This window comes from Mixophyes fleayi, chromosome 1 (genome assembly GCF_038048845.1).
Source record: "Mixophyes fleayi isolate aMixFle1 chromosome 1, aMixFle1.hap1, whole genome shotgun sequence".
Lineage (NCBI taxonomy): Eukaryota > Metazoa > Chordata > Amphibia > Anura > Limnodynastidae > Mixophyes > Mixophyes fleayi.
The window spans coordinates 92028211-92049760 of NC_134402.1; the positions used below are offsets into that span (position 1 = coordinate 92028211).

General features: G+C 40.5%; 1 protein-coding gene across 3 annotated transcripts in view; it reads left to right on the top strand.

Annotated features, from left to right (window-relative positions):
* Positions 1–21550, top strand: part of MARCHF1 (membrane associated ring-CH-type finger 1) — a 214644-nt gene that overhangs the window by 116039 nt on the left and 77055 nt on the right. The gene's annotated exons all lie outside the window — the stretch shown is intronic.

Genomic DNA, 21550 nt, shown 5'->3' on the forward strand with positions numbered 1-21550 from the left:
CAATTCCACTGCCCAGCTATCTGGACTGCATAGTGTAGTGGAACCGGTTCCCAATTTGGTACCGGGGCCACAATAAAAAAACCTTAACTGGTCTCAATTTCACTGCACAGCTATCTGGACTGCGTAGTGTAGTGGAACCGGTACCCAATTTGGTACCGGGGCCACAATAAAAAAACCTAAACTGGTCTCAATTCCACTGCACAGCTATCTGGACTGCGTAGTGTAGTGGAACCGGTACCCAATTTGGTACCGGGGCCACAATAAAAAAACCTTAACCGGTCTCAATTCCACTCTACAGATGGCTGATCCTACATTATTATTATTATTATTATTATTATTATTATTAATTTTTATTTATAGGGCGCCACAAAGTAACCGTAGCGCCGTACAAGGACAAACAATGGCACAGTACAAGGTGAAACAGCACAGTACAAGTAACAGTAAGCACTATAACTCTGGGGGCTCAGGCACAGCATGAAAGAGAGGGAGGGAGGGGAAAAGTGAGTACAGGCAGGTAACTATGGCCCAAGAGGGTGGGCACGCATGACAGGTTAAGAGTCACTGAGGGGAGCGGAGAGAAGCGAGAGGAGACAGAGGGCAGAGGGACTGAGAGGAGGTGAGCTGAGTAGCTGGAGAGCGCAGTTAAAAGTGATGGAAACAGAAGGTAGGAGAGCCCTGCTCAAAGGAGCGAACAATCTAAAGGGAGGGGAAGACAGACAGACACATGGATGAGACGGAGAGACGGGAGGAAGGGGGAGAAGGGAAGAAGGGATGAGAAAGAGAGGTAGCCGACTGGTGGGAGTTTAGGCATGAGACTGGAAGGCTTTAAGGAAAAGGTGGGTTTTTAATGTTCGTTTGAAGGAGGACAGATTAGGGGAAGTTCTGATGGAGCGGGGGAGCTTGTTCCAATGGAGGGGAGCGGCGCGGGAGAAGTCTTGGATACGTGCGTGAGAGGAGGTAATCAGAGGGGAAGAGAGGCGACAATCGTCGGACGATCGCAGTGAGCGGGAGGGAGTATGAATAGAGATAAGGTTAGAGATGTAGGGAGCAGTGGAGTTGGCGAGGGCCTTGTAAGTCAGAGTGAGGAACTTGAAACGGATTCTGTAGGGGAAGGGAAGCCAGTGAAGGGCTTGGTAGAGTGGGGATACAGAGGTGGAACGGCGAGAGAGGAAAATAAGCCTAGCAGCAGCGTTAAGTACAGATCTAAGGGGAGCGAGATGAGAGAGGGGGAGGCCGATTAGGAGAAGGTTGCAGTAGTCCAAGCGGGAGATAATCAGAGAGTGGACGAGAGATTTGGTGGCATCCTGGGAGAGGAAGGGCCGAATGCGGGCAATGTTGCGAAGCTGGAAACGGCAGGATTTGGCGAGAGAGTGAATGTGAGGGGCAAAGGAGAGAGAGGAGTCGAGGATGACACCTAGGCAGCGGAGTTGGGGAACAGGGGAGATAGATGAGTTGTCAACAGTGATGGAGAGGTCAGAGGGGAAGGAGGTACGAGAGGGAGGAAAGACAATGAGTTCAGTTTTAGCAAGATTGAGTTTAAGAAATCTAGAGGACATCCAGGAGGAGATGGCAGAGAGGCATGCGGATACCCTGGAAAGAAGGGAGGGAGAGAGATCAGGAGAGGAAAGGTAGAGTTGAGTGTCATCAGCATTAAGGAGGTACTTGAGGCCGAAGGAGCTGATGAGTGCACCCAGAGAAGAGGTGTATAGTGAGAATAGTAAGGGTCCAAGGACAGAGCCCTGAGGGAGCCCTCTGCAGCATATACAGGGTGCAGTTCTAATGCATCAATACCTCTTGTTTTTGACGATGACAGGTCATTTTAATTAATTCTGGATTTGGCCCCAACATTGAATGTAGTTTAATATCTGATACGCATCTATCTGGACTGCGTAGTGGAGTGGCCCCGGTACCCAATTTGGTACCGGGGCCACAATATAAAACCCTCAACTGGTCTGAATTCCACTGCACAGATGGCGGACACCGGATGCACGTCTAACACCAACATAGCAGTTAAGGCCGCAGTTATTTTTTTTTGGAACTACAAAAAAAAACAACATAGCAATAGAAATGGCAGTTCCTCTTTTTTGGAAATACAGAAAGAAAGAAAGAAAGTAGTAATAGAAATGGCAGTTCCTCTTTTTTGGAAGTACAAAAAGAAAGAAAGTAGTAATAGAAATGGCAGTTCCTCTTTTTGGGAACTACATAAATAATGAAAATATTAATAGAAGTGGCAGTTCCTCTTTTTGGGAACTACATATAGAATGAAAATATTAATAGAAGTGGCAGTTCCTCTTTTTGGGAACTACATATAGAATGAAAATATTAATAGAAGTGGCAGTTCCTCTTTTTGGGAACTACATATAGAATGAAAATATTAATAGAAGTGGCAGTTCCTCTTTTTGGGAACTACATATAGAATGGAAATATTAATAGAAGTGGCAGTTCCTCTTTTTGGGAACTACATATAGAATGGAAATATTAATAAAAGTGGCAGTTCCTCTTTTTGGGAACTATATATAGAATGAAAATATTAATAGAAGTGGCAGTTCCTCTTTTTGGGAACTACATATAGAATGAAAATATTAATAGAAGTGGCAGTTCCTCTTTTTGGGAACTACATATAGAATGAAAATATTAATAGAAGTGGCAGTTCCTCTTTTTGGGAACTACATATAGAATGAAAATATTAATAGAAGTGGCAGTTCCTCTTTTTGGGAACTACATATAGAATGAAAATATTAATAGAAGTGGCAGTTCCTCTTTTTGGGAACTACATATAGAATGAAAATATTAATAGAAGTGGCAGTTCCTCTTTTTGGGAGCTACATATAGAATGAAAATATTAATAGAAGTGGCAGTTCCTCTTTTTGGGATCTACATATAGAATGAAAATATTAATAGAGGTGGCAGTTCCTCTTTTTTTGAACTACACAAACAATGAACGTAGTAATAGAATTATCAGTTCCTCATTTTCTGAACTACACAAACAATGAATGTAGTAATAGAAGTGGCAGTTCCTCGTTTTTTTGAACTACACAAACAATGAACGTAGTAATAGAAGTGGCAGTTTCCCTTTTTTGGAAATAAAGAAAGAAAGTAGTAATAGAAATGGCAGTTTCCCTTTTTTGGAAATACAGAAAGAAAGAAAGAAAGTAGTAATAGAAATGGCAGTTCCTCTTTTTTGGAAATACAGAAAGAAAGAAAGAAAGTAGTAATAGAAATGGCAGTTCCTCTTTTTTGGAAATACAGAAAGAAAGAAATAAAGTAGTAATAGAAATGGCAGTTCCTCTTTTTGGGAACTTAACAAGAATTGGAGCTTTTTTATATTCAGAAATGATGAGTCTCTCTATTAGAGTGTAATGCCCCTTAAAACTCCTTTAAATAAAATAGTACGTATTCTAGGAGACCCTGTTTATATATTTAAATTGGTTCTGCAAAAATATGCAGGATGATCACTGTACAGAGATCTGTAATAGAGCAGCGATTAAAGTGGCCTGATTAAAGGTCATGTAAGATCTTAAAGCACTCACAATTATATAGATACTGTATTCTCGTTAAAGACGCTGCCTAACGTGGAAAAAAGTTAGCACTTATATAGTGCTTGCTTCACTGGGTGATGTGAGCAAGCGGAGTGTGTTAATATGTAGAGACCCTATTTAAACATTAATATGATAGAACAAATAGCAGCGCTGTATACGCTGTGTGTAGGTAAGGTAGGGATCTCAAATACCATGACACTCTGTTTAGCCTAATCCCTGACAATGTAATATCACGGAAAGCCTATTTGATTATCAAGGCCAATGGCTAGCTTCAGCTAAATCAGACAGAGTATGCAGCGCACGTCTAACACCAACATAGCTGTGCCGGTGACATGGCCTGCAGGAATATCTCTGATGGAGATAGAACTAGGCCCCAAAGAGCACATAATGCCAAAAAAAGAGTTGCAAGATGGTATTGTCCTTGGGCCCTCCCACCCACCCTGATGTTGTTGAAATAGGACATGCACACTTTAACAAACCAATCATTTCAGCGACAGGGCCTACCAAACTACTGTAACTGAAATGTTAGGATGTGCCTAGGTGGCCAATATCCTTACCCCTGCTTATTTGAGCTTTACATAAGCTACATATGGCCATACATTTGTTGTCCGGATTCGGATAAAAATAACTCCAGACAGAAGAGGTGGATTTTTTGGGCTTCTGACCAGGCATGACGATGGGCTTTTTCATCCCATGGATAACAACTGTTTCCCCCCCTGGTGCCTCATTTATGATAACCACATCAGCATCCTCCTCTACAAGTTCCTCCACAACGCCAGCTACATCAATAGCCTCCTTGACACCTTGATTATCCAAATCTGGATCTACACTGTGGGTCATCCTTCCAGCATATGCAGAGGGTGTGCTGCAAATGGTGGATGGAGTCACCTCTTCCCGTACAGTGATGGGAAGGTCAGGCTTCGCAACCACCAACACCCTTGGACTCGCCTTGGGGATTTGTGATGTCATCTGTTTAGAAGGCAGAGTTGTTTGCTGTGTTGTAGCTGACAGCATAACTCTTTTAAATTTTTGGGAGGGGGGGGAGGAGGAGGGCTTAGATCCTTGGGTGAAGCTGAACCACTAGTACTGAACACAGGCCAGGGCCTAAGCCGTTCCTTGCCACTCCGTGTCGTAAATGGCATATTGGCAAGTTTACGTTTCTCCTCAGATGTTTTCAATTTTCTTTTTTTGCTAATTTTAGTGAACTTTGGTTTTTTGGATTTTACATGCCCTCTAGAAGATTGGGCATCGCCCTTGCCAGACGACGTTGATGGCATTTCATCGTCTATGTCAGGACTAGTGGCAGCAGCTTCAGCATTAGGAGGAGGAAGTGGGTGTTGATCTTTCCCTACTTTATCCTTCAAATTTTTGTACTCCATTATATGCATCACAAAAGAGCGTACCCCTAAACCACACACACTCGGCAAAGCCTTTACAAATTGTCTGCGGCACAGGAGAGTACCAATGTACTGGAGTTATACAGCAGTACCTAGTATTTTCAAAATAATTTTTTATATTTTTTTACAATTATTTTTGTTTAATTTTTTAATAATTTTTTAATTTATTTTCTTTTTTTTTTTTTCAGAATTTTTGTATAACTTTTTAATTTAGTTTTTAGCAGAACAGAGCACAGGACACAGGCAGCACCACTGGACTCAGCAGGACAGAGCACAGGACACAGGCAGCACCACTAGACTCAGCAGGACAGAGCACAGGACACAGCACCACTGGACTCAGCAGGACAGAGCACTGGACAAAGCACAAAAGTACCACTAAGATTAAAACAAGTACAGGAGCTCCCTAACTGCAACCTCTCTCACGAGTGATCGCAGCCAGAATGAAGATGGCGGCCGCTAGCGCTGAATTTATGACATCCGAGTCTCGCGAGATCCGACGCGAGACTTGGATGTCATAGCCTCGGTTTGGCTCCGTTTGGCGCCCAGAAGTTCCCGAACAGTGCTCGGATCCCGTCGGATCCGCACTGTTCGGGTGCGCTCGGATTTCAGAAATCCGAGCCCGCTCATCCCTAGTGTTTACTCTGGTGATGCGTGAGCGCTATTCAAATTCTCTTCTCTCCGTAAAATTTAGAGAGAAAAAATAAGAAAAGATGTTACAGCTGTTTTCATTTATTGAATCTAGAGCGAGTCTTACTACGAAATTCTGAAATAGTTACTTTTGCTTCCAATGTTAGATTTTATTAACAAGGGAAGCTGATTTTCTCACTTTGATAGGTAGGTTTTGTAGAGATTTGCTGCAAAAGAAAAATAAATGTTAGACATTAATACTCATGCATAATAAAGATCCTATTTGAGGAAATATAATTTATGTTACTCTACATTTGAAGATGTTGGTTAACATTAACATTAACATTTGTTTGTAACTTTGTACCTTTGCATCTATTAATTAATTTTTTTTGACATTGCTGTTCATAGCTCTGTATACTGCTCCCGTTTACAGTACTTACAATATAGAAGCTGCTCAAAACAGGTTCCAAAATATTAAAACATTTTTTTGTTTGTATTGTAGTTGCCCTTTAATTTAAAATGGTTATTTTTAATCAAGTTTCATAAAACATACAATGCAATAGAAGACTCTTTTAGTTTATCACAATAAAGCGGACACTTGCAGTCCTTGACGTGACAGTACGGCAGATATATCTAATGAAACACGGTTGGCAAGGCAACTGATTTCAGTGTTACAGTATGTTTTCTATTATTTTTAATGGCACACTGAATATAATTTGCATTGTGCTGCAGTGAAATAGTCAACATAAATTTGACTAACTGCATAATTGCGGCATTCTATACCCCAGAGCCTTAGGATTCAAATTCCAGATCACATTCATTACATATATGCTACAGTTTTGATCAACACAAGCACAATGTAAACCAAACTATTTCTTTTGACACAGGAAAAATTCAGGACAGATATCCAGAATATTGCATAGGTAAGGGTACCAATTTCCATTTCAGATGTTAAAACAGTTGATTGTTGACAGGTATCAGTCTTTGTTAAATCAACCTGATTTTTTGTTTAAAAAAAAAGGCTTACTACAGCCTATGTTTTTGGGGAGTGAACGGGGGTGGGGAATGGGCGGATTAATGTAGGCAATGTAGTGAGGGCATTCCCATGCAGGGATCTTCCAATTCAGTGTACTGATTTCAGCCGTATCTCCTGCACCAGCAAGAAGTCTAGTTTAAGTGCTGATGTCGGACCCATCTGCTAAATACAGTTTAAAATACATAATAAATAATTTTCCCCTCCTCCCAATGATATTAACCCTTGTGCTGCCAGCCTACTGCTGGTAGTCGCAAAATCGGGAAGGGGGGGTCGCGGGACCCCGCCCATTTTATGATAACCAGCACTAGGTAAGCCGGCCTGTGCTGGTGGTATTATAGCAGGGGAACCTGCAGCATGGGGTCCCACTGCCATAATGACAAACCAGCCCCAGGCTGTTCACCACAGGGCTGGGTTCCCTAGGGAGTTGGGGAACGCAAAAAAAATACGGGCCTCAACCCACCCCCTGAGAGCAATAGGCTCTTCCCACAGATCTGGACAGTGGGTGTGGGGTAATAAAGTTAATTAATTTAGTGTAAACACTATTTTACTTTGTGGAACTACAGTTCCCAGCAAGCCCAGGTTGCAATAAACTGTTTGGCCATGGCAGCCAGAGCATGCTGGCACTTAGAGAAACACAAGTGCCAGCATGCCCTGACACTAAGGGCCAGCTGAGCCATGTAGTGCCCCAAAATAAAATTTAAATAAACCACACGTCATTCATACCACATTATTTTATTAAAATTAAAAAGAAAAAAAACTGATATACTTACCAACATCTGTTTTCTTCATCTGTAAAGGATCAATCTTGTAAGCATTTAATCCAATAGGCTTGTGTCCATAAACCCAAAACATTCCAGGTCCTGTAGCTTTTTAAAAATTTTTATTGCACATTGCAAGTTGGGAAAACCCAGGTTATAAATAGACCTTGTGCCTTTCATTTTTCATTATGCAGCAGTTGTTCCTCCATAGAGAAACAAAGTTTGTGTCATCCTAGTAGTTTATTTTTTTGCCAAGCCAGTTCCTGAGGATTACTTGGAGATCAGCAAGCATGAAGAAAAGAAGATTTTTTTGCCTTCAACCTGTGGAATAGTTTTTGGAGTTTAATTACAGGGTCTTGGATGCATAAATGTTTTAGTCTTCCTAGGAAGTTTTGGAAAACTTCATACTTTACATAAACTCTAATAACCTGAACCTCCACTTCACAGTCAACATCAGTGATGCAAAGATAGAATTTCTGGACCTTGAAATATATTTAGAAAATGGTAAATTCTAAACTAAAACGTTTATGATGCAGGTTGATAGAAACAGCTATATCCCTATTTTCAGTTACCATCACAAGAAATAGTTAAATAACATCCCAAAAGGACAATGTCTGAGGATTAGAAGGAACTGTCTGGACCTCTTAGTCTTGACACTCAGGCTGATCTGCTTAGGGAAAGATTTAAGGACAGAAATTACACAAGGGACAATGTGGAAAATGCCTTACAAAAAAACTAGGAATCTGGATAGAGGAAGCCTCATAGTACCAAAAACAAAAAAGATGACCAACAATGGGAGCATCAGCAATAACGATAATCTGTCATTTATAAGACAATTTAGCAACCGATCCAGAGCCCAAGAAAACATCATTAAAAGACACTGGCCATCATATACATCATCATCAGTTATTTATATAGCGACACTAATTCCGCAGCGCTGTACAGAGAACTCATTCACATCAGTCTCTGCCCCATTGGAGCTTACAGTCTAACTTCCCTAACATACACAAACACACACACACACACACACACACTAGGGTCAATTTTGATAGCAGCCAATTAACCTACTAGTATGTTTTTGGAGTGTGGGAGGAAACCGGAGCACCCGGAGGAAACCCACGCAAACACGGAGAACATACAAACTCCACACAGATAAGGCCATAGTCAGGGATCAAACTCATGACTCCAGTGCTGTGAGGCAGAAGTGCTAACCATTAGGTCACTGTGCTAATGACAACCTTTGAAACAAACTCACCAGCAGCTTCATTCCGCTTACTAAAATGAATAATACAGAAACGTGGTTGGGAGAACGGAAAAAAGGTTTATTGTACTGAAATTGCTGCTAGGCATGTAACCGACCTAATTTCCTCCAAACCAGAGACGACTTTTCAATCAAATATCACAATAAAGAATATATTATCAAAGATAGAATTTCCTGTGACACTTCAGAAGTGATTTATCTACAAGAGTGCCCTAGCGGTCTGCCATACATGGGTCGCACAATCAGAAATCTTAGCATCAGGATAGTAGATTATAAGTAATATAAGAAATCAATTTGAAGCACATTGTGTGTCTGCACACTTCTCTGCAGAACACAGACATGACCCTTCTACCTTGAGATTTATGGGCATAAAAAAGTATGTAAATCCTGGAGAGGAGGGGATTATGTTTCAGCCATTTCCATAGAAGAGGCCAAGTGGATATATATGACCTGGACACTCTGTCCCCCAGGGTAGTATTAGAGTATTAGAATACCTCCAGGCACTACTTTCTATCATCATCATCAGTACACCTATGCTGCCATCTTAGTCTGCCTCCACATTCTTTTCCAGATGTTTCTTAGGCTACTCCACTCTTTAATTATCCTATCTGCAGATTGATCATCAGGAACCAGTTCCACATTTACCATATGACATTTTTTTATATATCCAAATCGAGCTCACTACTTACCCAAACCCGGGTAGTAAACTGGTTCACCCATTTCTGTGCATTTATATATATAATGTACAAAACTGGGACATCCTTTTTGTATAATTTTACAATACCCAAGTTTAGCATCCACTATCTTGCCACTCTTAATTATCCATTCCTATTTTTTATACCTCACAGATCCATCCCTTTCTTTACACTTAAACAGCATTTATCCTGTTGCCCTTTATGCAATATTTTGTTTGAGCCCTTTATGCCACACATTTAGCTTTTATATTCAGTCTCATAGGCCACAAACTGCTTTTTCTGTAACCACTCCTTTGTATATGAGTAGACCAATGAAAATGTGTGGGGCGGACTTTCTGCTTGAAGGCAACAGTATAAAGGAACTGCTTATTCTCACTTCCCATTCATATCCCTTAGGAAGCCCCACGAGGAGTGAAACATGTAGGTTTGATGAATACACTCTTCTTCGCACTTCCCCTTTGTGCAGGGATCTGTTGCCTGTCTCCGCTGGTAGCTCTCGTCCCACTGCCTAGCAATGGGAGGCTCTTCTTGGTTTTTGCTCTGTGTGCGCATGATCAGAGCACTTGTGCCCATTGCAATGGGACACTCCCCCAGCGCTTCATTAGTAATCAGCTGTTTTCTGACTGCCAAATTCTTCCCCTGCCCATTCAGGGCTAATCTTAGTTCACTAACCAGCTCCAGCGTTTCCTGTATCTTCTCACTCCTGCATCTGCATTTTGGCTTTAGACCCGGCTAGTTCATTTGACTTCTCTCCTGGACTGATTTGGTACCATATTGCTCGCTCTGGTTATCGCCTGCTGGCTCGCTCTGACTATTTTGTGGAAGTCCCAGGTGTACATTGCTGTTTGGCTGTTTCTGACCCGGATTTGTTTGACTATGCCTGTCTACTCCTGTCACAACACTGTTGACTGTCTCGGAAAACCATGACTTGTGCACCCTCTTGCAGCGAATCCCAAACTCACTTGCATACCGGGCATGCGTTTGACTCTGTGTCTCCCTGATCAGTTGCGCAAATATCAGCTAGTGGGCACTTCTGTTTGCTATGTGACAGTATACTCTGGTCAGTATGAGGGGACAGGACGAACTTTCGCCCGAGACCTTCTGCTCCATCTGGCCCAAAGAGTTGAACATCTAGAGACTAAACAAGCTCAGCTCTTACAATGCCTTCAGGGGGTAGTGTCACGGTTAGACACCCAGCAAGGTTCCCTTCCAGCACACCAAGCATAACTATCTGTGATGGTAATAACCACTGCCTCCACATCTACTGTCTGTACCCCTAGTTCCAGAGGTCTACACATTTCATACCCAGAAGAGTATGATGGTGATCCTAAGAAATGCTGTGGATTTCTTAGCCAATGCGCCATTCAGTTCGAATTTGCCCCTGAGAATTTTCTCCAAAAGGACTAAGGTGGCATATATTATTTCCCTCTTCTCTGGTCAAGCTCTAGCATGGGCCTTTCCTTTCTGGGAATGGGATGACCCCATGCTCCAAAATTACTCTGTCTTCATTGAAAACTTTTGCTAGGTTTTCAACGAGCCAGGGTGGTTTTCTTCGACTGCCTACAGTCTGTTGGCCCTTCGCTAAGGATCTGCTAGGCTAATATGCCATACAATTTTGGAGTCTAGCCTCAGAACTCCAATGAAACAATAAGGCCCTAGTAGTTACATTTTGGCAAGGTCTAAATGACCGTATCAAAGATGACCTGGTCTCCTGTGAGCTTCCATTAAGCTTCAACAAGCTTATTTCTCTCTGCATACAGGTGGACATCCACCACAGGGAGCGCACTCAAGAACGAAACCAGTCTCGTCCTTCTTTTCCTTGCCTGGGACCTCACTTCCAGCTGCCTATTCCCTCTCCAGAGGAAGCAATGTTATAATGAGCCCACTTCTTTCCTCTTAAGAAGTTACCTTCTGCCACGGAACTGACCCTTCTCTTTATTGAGAACATTTTTATTATCCATGGTTGCCCCCCGAAAATGATCTTTGATCGTCGGGTACAATTCATTTCCGGGTTCTGGAGGTCTTTCTGTGATCATCTTGGGATCAGGTTAAAATTATCCTCGGGATACAATCCCCAGACCAATGGTCAAACTGAGCGGCTCAAACAGGATTTGGAGACCTTCTTCCTCTGTCACTGTTCCGAATACCAAACCTCCTGGAGTGATCACCTTCAACACGAATCCACTGATTCCTTTCCTTTCTTTATCGTCTTCGGTAGACATCTTGTATTTTCCACTTTCTCTGATGCACCTTGCTCTCCCATCCCTGTCGTTCAAGACATGGTACATAATTTCTCTCAGATTTGGTCTCAAGTACGAACCAGACTGCTGTAAACCTCAGGCTGCTCTAAGCAGTTTTGGAATCGCCATTGTAAGAATCTTCCTGTCCTCCATGTGGGTGGCAAAGTATCTTCTTGCAACTTCAAACTCAGAGTGCCCTCCATGAAGTTTGCATCTCAATTCATTGGACCCTTTCCTATCACCCATATCATCAATGCAGTCACTTGCCCTCCTCTCTCCGCCTGCATAATTATTTTCAAATCTCCTCAAATCTCCCTTATTGAGTTCTCCAACAGATTCTCTCCTCCTTTTCCCATCAAGACTGTCCAGGACAACGAATACGAGGTGGAACGTATTATGAAATCTCGCATTTTTTCGAGGCAATTCGATTCCTGGTTCATTGGAGAGGTTACGACCTCAAGGAGAGGTCCTGGATCAGCAAGGAGGACCTTCATGCTCCCTGTCATCTGGTTAAATTTCAGGAGTATCAAGCTGCCACTTTATGGAGAGTGGAGGATGATACTATCAGGAACCATCCCTGCACTTCCCCTAGGTACAGGAGAAGGCTGTCTGTCTCCTTGAGCCGCTCGCATCCTGTTGCCTAGCAATGGGACACTCTTCCTGGTTTTCGGTCGATGCTCTGCACGAACATGCGCAGAGCACTCACCTCCCGTTGCTAGAGAGCTTCATCGGCAGTCAGCTGTGCTCTGACCACCAAATTCTTCCCCTGCCCAATCAGGTACCAGCTAGTGGCCACTTCTGTTTGCTACGTGACACTATCACACAAATTCAAATTATATGAATTCACTCTTTTATATCCCTTATTTCTTTTATAAATTTGCACTTTGGGTATTCGTGCAAACTGTATCTAGAACATGTGACTGCATGTGGGGAATAAATCAGTTAGAAAGGGTTTATCATTAATCCGCTTATTCGATGTTGGGATCCCTGATTTAATCAGGCATACACAATGAAGGACACAATATGCAGCTCTTACACACCAACCATACCATGCCTCTATTTCAGCCCACCAATATAATAGCCCTTTAAACATTTTAAAAAGTTTATGCAAAATGGATGGCAAGGATAAATTCACTTAGTATATAAAAAATATAGTTGCATTGAATCAAATGTTGTATTTAGTAAAAGATATATGCAAGAAAGAAAACTAAATAAAACACTGAAGTGAATAAAACATTAAACAAAAACAATAATAATAAACATTATAGCAAATAATAATAAAACCAATTAGGTATATATTAAAGTGATACTGATAACAGTTACAAACACATAGGTAATATGTCTGATTTGTATTTATGTAGCAGTTTAGAAAGCTTCAGCAATCTGGCAAAGTGACTGAAACTGAGATAACTGTTTCATGGAGAAGGCTACAAATGTATTTTCATATTGGATGAATTTGTGTTTTATTTTTTTGGCGCTTGCCAGCAAAAGGATTGAGTTGATTTCTATAGCTATATTTTTTTTTAACAACGTTCATCTGATGCTGTTGAAAACTAGCTCTTTAATATACGTTTCCAGTCTATTGCTGTATACCTTTTATGAAATGCTATTGCACCCTCTAGTGTATTTACTGTAAATCTTTCTAAAATATAAGCTAATACCAATTAACCAGCAGCTGTGAAATTTGGCCGATCAGTTGACTGCTAAAGACAAACGCAATACAGCAAAGAAATAAGATATTTTATAAAGAAAGGTTTGTACGGAGGATTTTCAACATAAGGAATATTCTAAATTACATTGAAATATAACCTTGTCTTTCTCTATACTGGTCCTGACACTCCCCGTTAAATTATTTAGCAGTGCTCCTAATTGACTATAGGATAAAAACAACTTGGTGATTATACATTATCAGCAAATAATTGATTGCAGATTTTTACACTCCTCTGATGATTATAATATTTCACTTTTATTTGTTTAAATTAAGCATTTAAATAAATTAAGCATAATTACAGTATTGCACTACAATTGTTGTAAGTGATACAGAAGAACCTAGCTCTATGTACTATATCAATTTTGTATATTTATGCAGTAAAATTGGCATCTAGTTTGAGATCGAATTCTGACTTCTGATGACCAACTTTGTAATCCAAGTTTGCTTATGGGGATAACATTTTAAGTGGTCTGTGCAGATCCAATTTCTTCCTTGTAATTTAATATTTTAATATATCTCTTACATCTGCACAGATGTGTTCTCTTTATTGTATTGATGACAATGATATTTTATTCCTTCTGTTGTACCCCTTCATTCTTTTAAAGTACCACAGTGGTGGCAGTTTGATTCGCACTATCTGTGTGGAGTTTGTATGTCCTCCATGTGCTTGTGTGGGTTTTTTCCAATTTCCTCCCACAGCCCCCTAAAAATATATTGGAAGGTTGTCACTCACCGGACTGTGAGTGCTTCTTCCCGTGTGTTTAGGAACCGTGGCCGTCCACCATCCTGAGGGTCTGCGCATGCGCAGCCCTTTCAAAACCTTCAGTACCCGTCCCTTTACTTAATTGGCTGATCAGGCAACACTCCCTATTTAAAGCACCTGCTGTCCATACCTCATTGCCTGATCTTGGAGTCTCATTCCCCATGAGCCTCTGAAGGTGTTCCTGTGTTTCCTCGTGTATTCAGCGCTGCTGATTCCTGTGGTTTCCAGACCACTTCTACTCCTGTGGTTTCCAGACCACTACAACTCTCCTGTGTTTCATCGTGACTGTTAGCTGATTCCTATCCGCTGCCTCCGTGCACTACAGTCCTCAGACCACTTCAACTCACCTGTGTTTCATCGTGACTGTTTGGCTGATTCCTATCCGCTGCCTCCGTGCGCTACAGTCTTCAGCTCATCTCAACTCTCCTGTGTTTCCTCGAGACTGCTACAACTGATTCCTATCCGCTGTTCTCCGTGCTCAACAGTTCCAGCTCAGCTCTACTCTCCCGTGTTTCATCGTGGCTGCACCTGCTGGTTGCTATCCGCTACCTCCGTGTACCTGCAGAGTCCTGCTGGCTGCTACTCCTAGGTTCTACTAGTGTCTGCAGCAGCTGATCCGCTCTCCGTGCTTCCCAGTGTTCCTGCTGGAGTCTACTCGCCAGTCTGCATTGGATCTGCGCCTCACTGCTTTCATCTCGTCTAGACCATCGCTACTCTTCAGGGTCCTCCAGGAGTCCAGTTCTACATACTACTGCTTCCTGAGTATTTGTTCCCCTGCTGGTCTACCTACCTGTGCGCTGCACCTACTTGATTACCGCTTCACCCTCCAGGGACTTCGAATCCTGCCGGCCTCCAGCCGTTCAGGTATCTCTGCACTCCTGTCTGACAGCCTGCTCCTGAACCACGGTATGCATACTTCTCATTGACTGTGCTGGTGTATTGCATATCTTTCTGGACTGAGTTGTTCTCCTCTGGAGCTTACTATCCGCTGAAACTTTTGCCATCATTGACTGTGTTATCTTTTGCCCGGATAGTTTCTATGACTTTGTATTATTGCAGTGCTGTTCAGTCATTATTATATTGTGCATGTCATTGTGGATCAAGTTCAAGGTGCCCGTGTATCCTCTGTATTGCAGTCTCTCCCCGTGCTCCTCCTCACTCATATATTCAGTGGTACAACTTGCTAGAGGCAGACCACTGATTCCCGTTTCCTGTGTCACCTGTGCCAGTGTCCTCTCACATAGCAGTGGTACAACTTGCTAACGCAGACCACTGACTCCCCGGATACCTTCACCTGGATTCTATTCCTTCACCCAGACAGTGGTACAACTTGCTAAACGCAGACCGCTGACTCTCATCACCTCCTCGTTTCTGTTGGACATTCTTCCTCACTATAGCAGTGGTACAACTTGCTATCGCAGACCACTGACTACCCTCACGTGTTCTTTGTCCATTCAGTTCCTCGTGTATTTCTACATATATATTACCAGTGCTGCTAGTCATAGACTTTCCCGAGCATCTCTATCATCTGCTGTCTCCTGTTCCGTGATCACCCCGCTACCAGAGTACCATATTACCACCTATACTGCTCTGGTAAGCTTATCACCTGGTGATTCCTGGGTAAAGACTCCTAGTGCCCGTGACAAAGGTTAATTGGCTGCTGACAAAAATGGACTCTAGTTTGTGTGTTTGTGTGGCAGAGAGTTTAGACTGCAAACTCCAATAGGGTAAGGACTGATGTGAATGATATAATATTGTCTTTATATTGCTGCACAATTATGGTGGCACTATATAGATAAACAATAATAATATTATTATTTAGACTGAAGTCCTTTTCCACAAGAAGTCCCAACACACACAGTTTACTACACCTGATCATGCAAATTTAGTTCTGTCAGCAGGTTGATATAGCCGAGGTTGAGGTGTTATGGTTAGTAGTCATCATACTTCTCATTTATCTAGGCCTGATAACAGATCACTATTAGGGGTCTTCAACAAATAGAAACCAATAGTACCGGAAATGGGAAGTGACCTCCACCAGAGGTTCTGAGCAGGACTAAAGTCAGGGTCATCAATTATTCATTTTAGAAGAGTTTATTTATATGGAAATTCAGTTGATAAAAAAATCATAACTGTTCCCTCCAGTACTCCACCACGGAATGCCTGGACCTCCTATTTCACAACAGACCTATAGAATAATTCAGACTCCTAACTCATACACTCTCCGGTTTCCTTCCCCCTACTATCCTCTCTAACAGCCCCCTGTCCTTCTCCCTCCTCTCTCATTGCCTTCAATTACCTACATTTACTCCTTAGCTCTTAGGACCCTCACCCAAAGAACCTTATTTCTCCTCTGTCATGTGCCGCTCTCACACCATGCCAGGTGTCGGGAGCGGACGCCTGTCTCGTTCATCGGATCCCCGTCCCGCTGCCTAGCAACGGGATGTACTTCCGGGTTTGTGGAATGGGGCGCTTTTTCTCCTTATATATTGGCGGTCAGGAGCACCTGACCGCCACAGGTCCAATTAGGGCTTATGCCCTACTATAAATAGCCCCTCCTTTTCCTTAACCAGTGCCAGAGTATTGGTTTCACCTTTCTCCAGCGTGGTATCCTGTTCCCATATTCTAGTTACCTTTGGTGTTTGACCACCGGCTTGTTTCTGACCATTCTCTGTTCCACGATTTGGCTTCTTCGTTTATTGGATTCTGATATTTGGCTTTCCTCCCGACCATTCCTCTGGATCACCCTTATGTACCGCGCTATCATTTGGCTACGACCCGGACCGTACGATTACTCCTGCAATCTCCCGCTGCACTGTTAACTAGCTTGAAGGACCGCGACCTGCGTGCCCCACGCAGCCAAGCCCATACCTCCTTGCGGGGGTCCCTGGTGAATACCGGGGGTACGTTAGACTTCTTGCCTAGTAGAGCCAATACCAGTCAGCGGCATCTCCAAGTCCGATCGTGACATCCTCTTTACTATATTGTTTATGATTCTTATATATGTTTATTTGTGAATAATGCTTAAATGATATTTATATACAAATATGTTTATTATTAGATTACCATTGGTCCCGATTGGACTCTGTACACCCCTGACTTCCCTTTTATTTTTTGTATCCCTAAATAATAAAAAAATAAAAATAACATTCAAAACCAATAGGAGGCATGTCCATTTTTATATTCTTGTGTGATTGGGATGGATGCCTATAAAACATTTTTTATCCTCTTGATATATATCATATATATATATATATATATATATATATATATAAAGAGAGAGAGAGAGAGAGAGAGAGACAGCACTCAACTGATTAGATAAACTCACCATACATGCTAATCTGGTGAGTACTGTCTCTCTGTGGGATTTCAATAGTGCCTTTCCCAGCTGGTTTCTATGTTTACAACCAAGTACATTGTTTTATTTCCAGGGCATCTATACATCAATACTGTCTGAAAGGTATTTGCTAACATTGCTGAAAGGTGCAAATGCCCCATATTCATTAGCGATTAATCAGCAATTACCACTTGTCTGTCTAGAATGGCATAGACAATAAAAGCACATGATTGATTGATTGATTGATTGATTTAGTGAGTGATTGATTGATTTAGGGAGTGAGTGATTGATTGATATGTTTTAGTGCACAAATATATTTATGAGCAATGTAATAAAAACATGTATTCTCTTATTCTATGACAGGACACATTATTACATTCTTAGATTTTAACTGACCTTGGCTCAGTGATTTAGCCTAAACCCTTAGTTTAGTGAAAGCATTCAGTATTTATGAAAATAAATGAGTTTTTAACTAATTGCAATTGAAAAGGATTTCATTTGAATATATATAGTAATCTCTTTTTACAGCACCTTTAAAACGTGTCAGATAAATGCCTAGATATCTTAATCTGCTATTACTTCACATTTCAGTGAATTATCTAAAAAAAATAAATCATGCATGCTATTGCAGCATCATTGTAATAAACATTACATTTTAGTTTAACTTGTACTTAATAGTGCTTTCATTAATTTAATTTATCCTGATTTTGGAATAATACATAAATGATAAATAAATGTGAGATATTTGGCAAACATATAAATAAATTACTACTATAAAAATGAGTACATTAAAACATAGCCACATTTGTTACATTTAAATCAACACAATAGTCATGATATGATGATGCAATAATACTTAGTTCAGCTAGATGGCAGCAACGGTCCATAAAGATAGTATGTACACTTTGCTGCTTTTTTATTGTACTGCAAACTTAGAGATTAGTACTGTTCTGTTTTGTTTTTCTATTCATTTTTAACTCTAGAGAAAATTTATACAACGAAATTCATTTCAACATAATGAATTGAGCAAAGTTAGATTGTAGAGAGGATACATCTGTAAAGGAGAGGAGCAACATGTAAACAAAAGACACAAATGGAACATAAAAGCATTGCAGAGCCTCAGCGGCTGACCATAATATATGGAGCATCTGCTGCACACCGTGCATGCAGACAATTATTGAACCAATCTATCATAACAGTACTACAGAAATACAAAGGCTTAATGATAAATGTACAAGACAACTATTGAATGGTTCATTAGTTCATTAGTGCATGTGTGTAATTTTTTTGTTTATATAATATACATTTTCACAGTCTTTCTTGCAGAACTCTTCTCTAGGTTGTCTTGCATGTGCTGCATGTTTGAGATCTCACTATATTCAAGGATGGTGACTGACATTGCAAAACCTTAATATTTTCTTCCTTTAGATTGAGACATGTTGTTGTCTTGCTGAAATATCCAAACTATTTTAAGCTTCAGTGACTCTAGGACATTAGCCACTAGTATTTGTTGATATTTAGTTAAATGCATTTTTCCTTTCACCTATTTCCTGTCCCATATGCTACCACACAACCTCAAAGCAAAGTGTTCTTTTCTTCAACACTTCACCTGTTTTTCACTAAACATATCCTTGGTAGATGTACCTTAAACATTCAATATTTGTTTTATTAATCCAAGGCATTTTATTCCAAAAAGCTGGTTTATCTAAGTCTATGGCCTTCTTCAAATATTGACTTTTGCAATGAGATGGTAGGAAAGTTTCCATTCTAACAACTCTTCCATGCAGACCATTTATGCATAAGCAATGCTGTACAGTAGAGTTGTGGAACACTACGCCACGTGAGATAAGCTTGACCCATTTAGATAATCTTATATAGTATTCTTTTGCATTGTAATAGTTATGTTTATTTTCAGTTCCCCAGTCAGGTGTGGATGGTGGCACACAGGTTCGATCAAAGTGAAGGAGGGGATGGGGCGAACCAGTCAGAGTGGAGGAGGGCGTGGCTATACTAAATCACCGCCACTAGAAAAAAGTCTAGGTCCGCCACTGCCTATAGTAAATCCTCACAGGTTAGAAGGTTCAGAGTATTTATTAAACGCTGGTATTATCGTCACCTGGATTATTTTTTTCCAATCTATTAAATAGTAACTGTGCATTAAAATTTGCAGAAATTTGCCATATTTAATTCAGCGCCCTGCAGAGTTTGTGGTTCTACTTTTCCCTTAGCAAATACCATGGGTTCCTCCTTAGGACCTGCCTAGGGATTTGAAAATAAAGATAATTAACATTTACAAACAGGGAAGGTTTTAAAATATTTGTAAATGCTTCCAGCATGTAATTCCAATTGTTGGAAACTTTGCTAAGAATTTATTACTATAACTGCTGCAGCAATTATATTGCTGTGACAAAGTGATCGGGTTTAATGCACCTTTTTGTTCGCTATAAAATGATCAAGTATGTATGTTTTTAACATTTTTACAGGTTTAAAAGGATGTGAAATACACTCAAAAGTGTTACTTCTCGATGCACATTCAAAGTGCCACTACAGTAAAAATACAAAACACAAGTATAAAATACAAGATACTCTGTGTCTAAAACTCACTGAACCCACAAGTTTGTGTTCATTCTTCTTTCTTTTCTTCCTACTCTTTTTCTCTTAATGTTTTACTGGTTATCCTCTAGTTGCTCACATGGTGGGTTCCAGTAGCGTATATAAAATAAGTGTGTAAAATATAATGTAGTGTAGTATTTTACTGTATAATGGTTAACACCCTTTAAGAGAAAGTACACTGTATTTGGCTATTAGTTGTGTACTCATGGGGGCATATTCAATTAGGATTTACGTCCGCGATAATGCGCAGCTGCACGTGTAAAGTGTCATTACGGTACCGCAACATCGCAGATTTCCATGCGCACCCCATATGGTGGGGGAAAATCAGCGATGTTGCAGTACCGAGACCCATGCAGCCGCGCATAATCGCGGGCGCAAATCCTAATTGAATATGCCCCTTAAAATTCAATTGTGGTGGAACCTTAAAATCCAATCACCTTATGTAACCCCTTTGTGCATGTGCTTACATTATGTAGATGCTTCAATTTTTAAAACTAAGCGACTCAATGAATGTGTTAACAGTTCACTCTAAACCGTTTCCTTTGTGGTTCTGCTTCCATTAAATATAAACTTGATAGGCAAATCAATGTTTGTGTCAACTTCATATCACCACATTCTTCATCATAATTTATAGGATATGGAATAAAAAGAGTGTATCTAGTACATTATCTTGTTTTATTCATGAAAACATCATAAAATCAGTTTTCTCAAATTTAACATAAAACAACAAAATATAGTAATCCCCATCTGGGGTTATAAATGCTTCTCCTACCAGACTAATTTCGATATAACAGCCAGAAGAAATAGTCCTTTATCACGAGTGTGAGATTCCAGTTCCTCCGTTCTCCTCCTTGGTGATCGAGGAATCTAATTCCTCAGCTTTTCAAGGCTGGGGAACTACGTGGCAAAGGTCATCTATGTATAAACCATGTAACAAACAATTTAATTTCCCATGTCAAAAGTTGCATAACTGACAGTTTTCATATTTGTTACAAAATACCAGAAAAGATGGGTATTACAAGTGTCAATTATAACGTATTTTTATGTCTAAAAAAATATACAAAATTATAAACAATATAATTAAATAATACAAGACTTTTGGTGGTACCTATTTCATGATGTCACATGATAGCAGAACTTTCAATACTTATATTTATGCCCACATTTTGGATCCGCTCTCTGTATAATATAGGGGAAGTCACATTACAGGAAACCTAGCACTAGTAGATTGCTGATAAATATATAAATTCCCAATATACATATGATGATATCAGCTTTTCACTGGAAAGAAGCTATGGTAAAATTATGGGAGTATGGGTAATAAAGATGGAACATACCTATCCCTGGTGTAGTTCTGCTGTATAACATTTTAGGAAATACAAAATGTTCCTTATAGTATACAGTACATTATATTGTTATTTTTCCACAATGTATTACGGACTGTGTAAATTTAATCCAAAACATGTTATTTTTAAATTATAATTAAAGCCTTTGGGAAACAAGGTAGGTAATGTAAAAATCCACATAATTATAGTTTGGGCTAATTTAGCCCTAGTATCTCTACTTCTCCAAT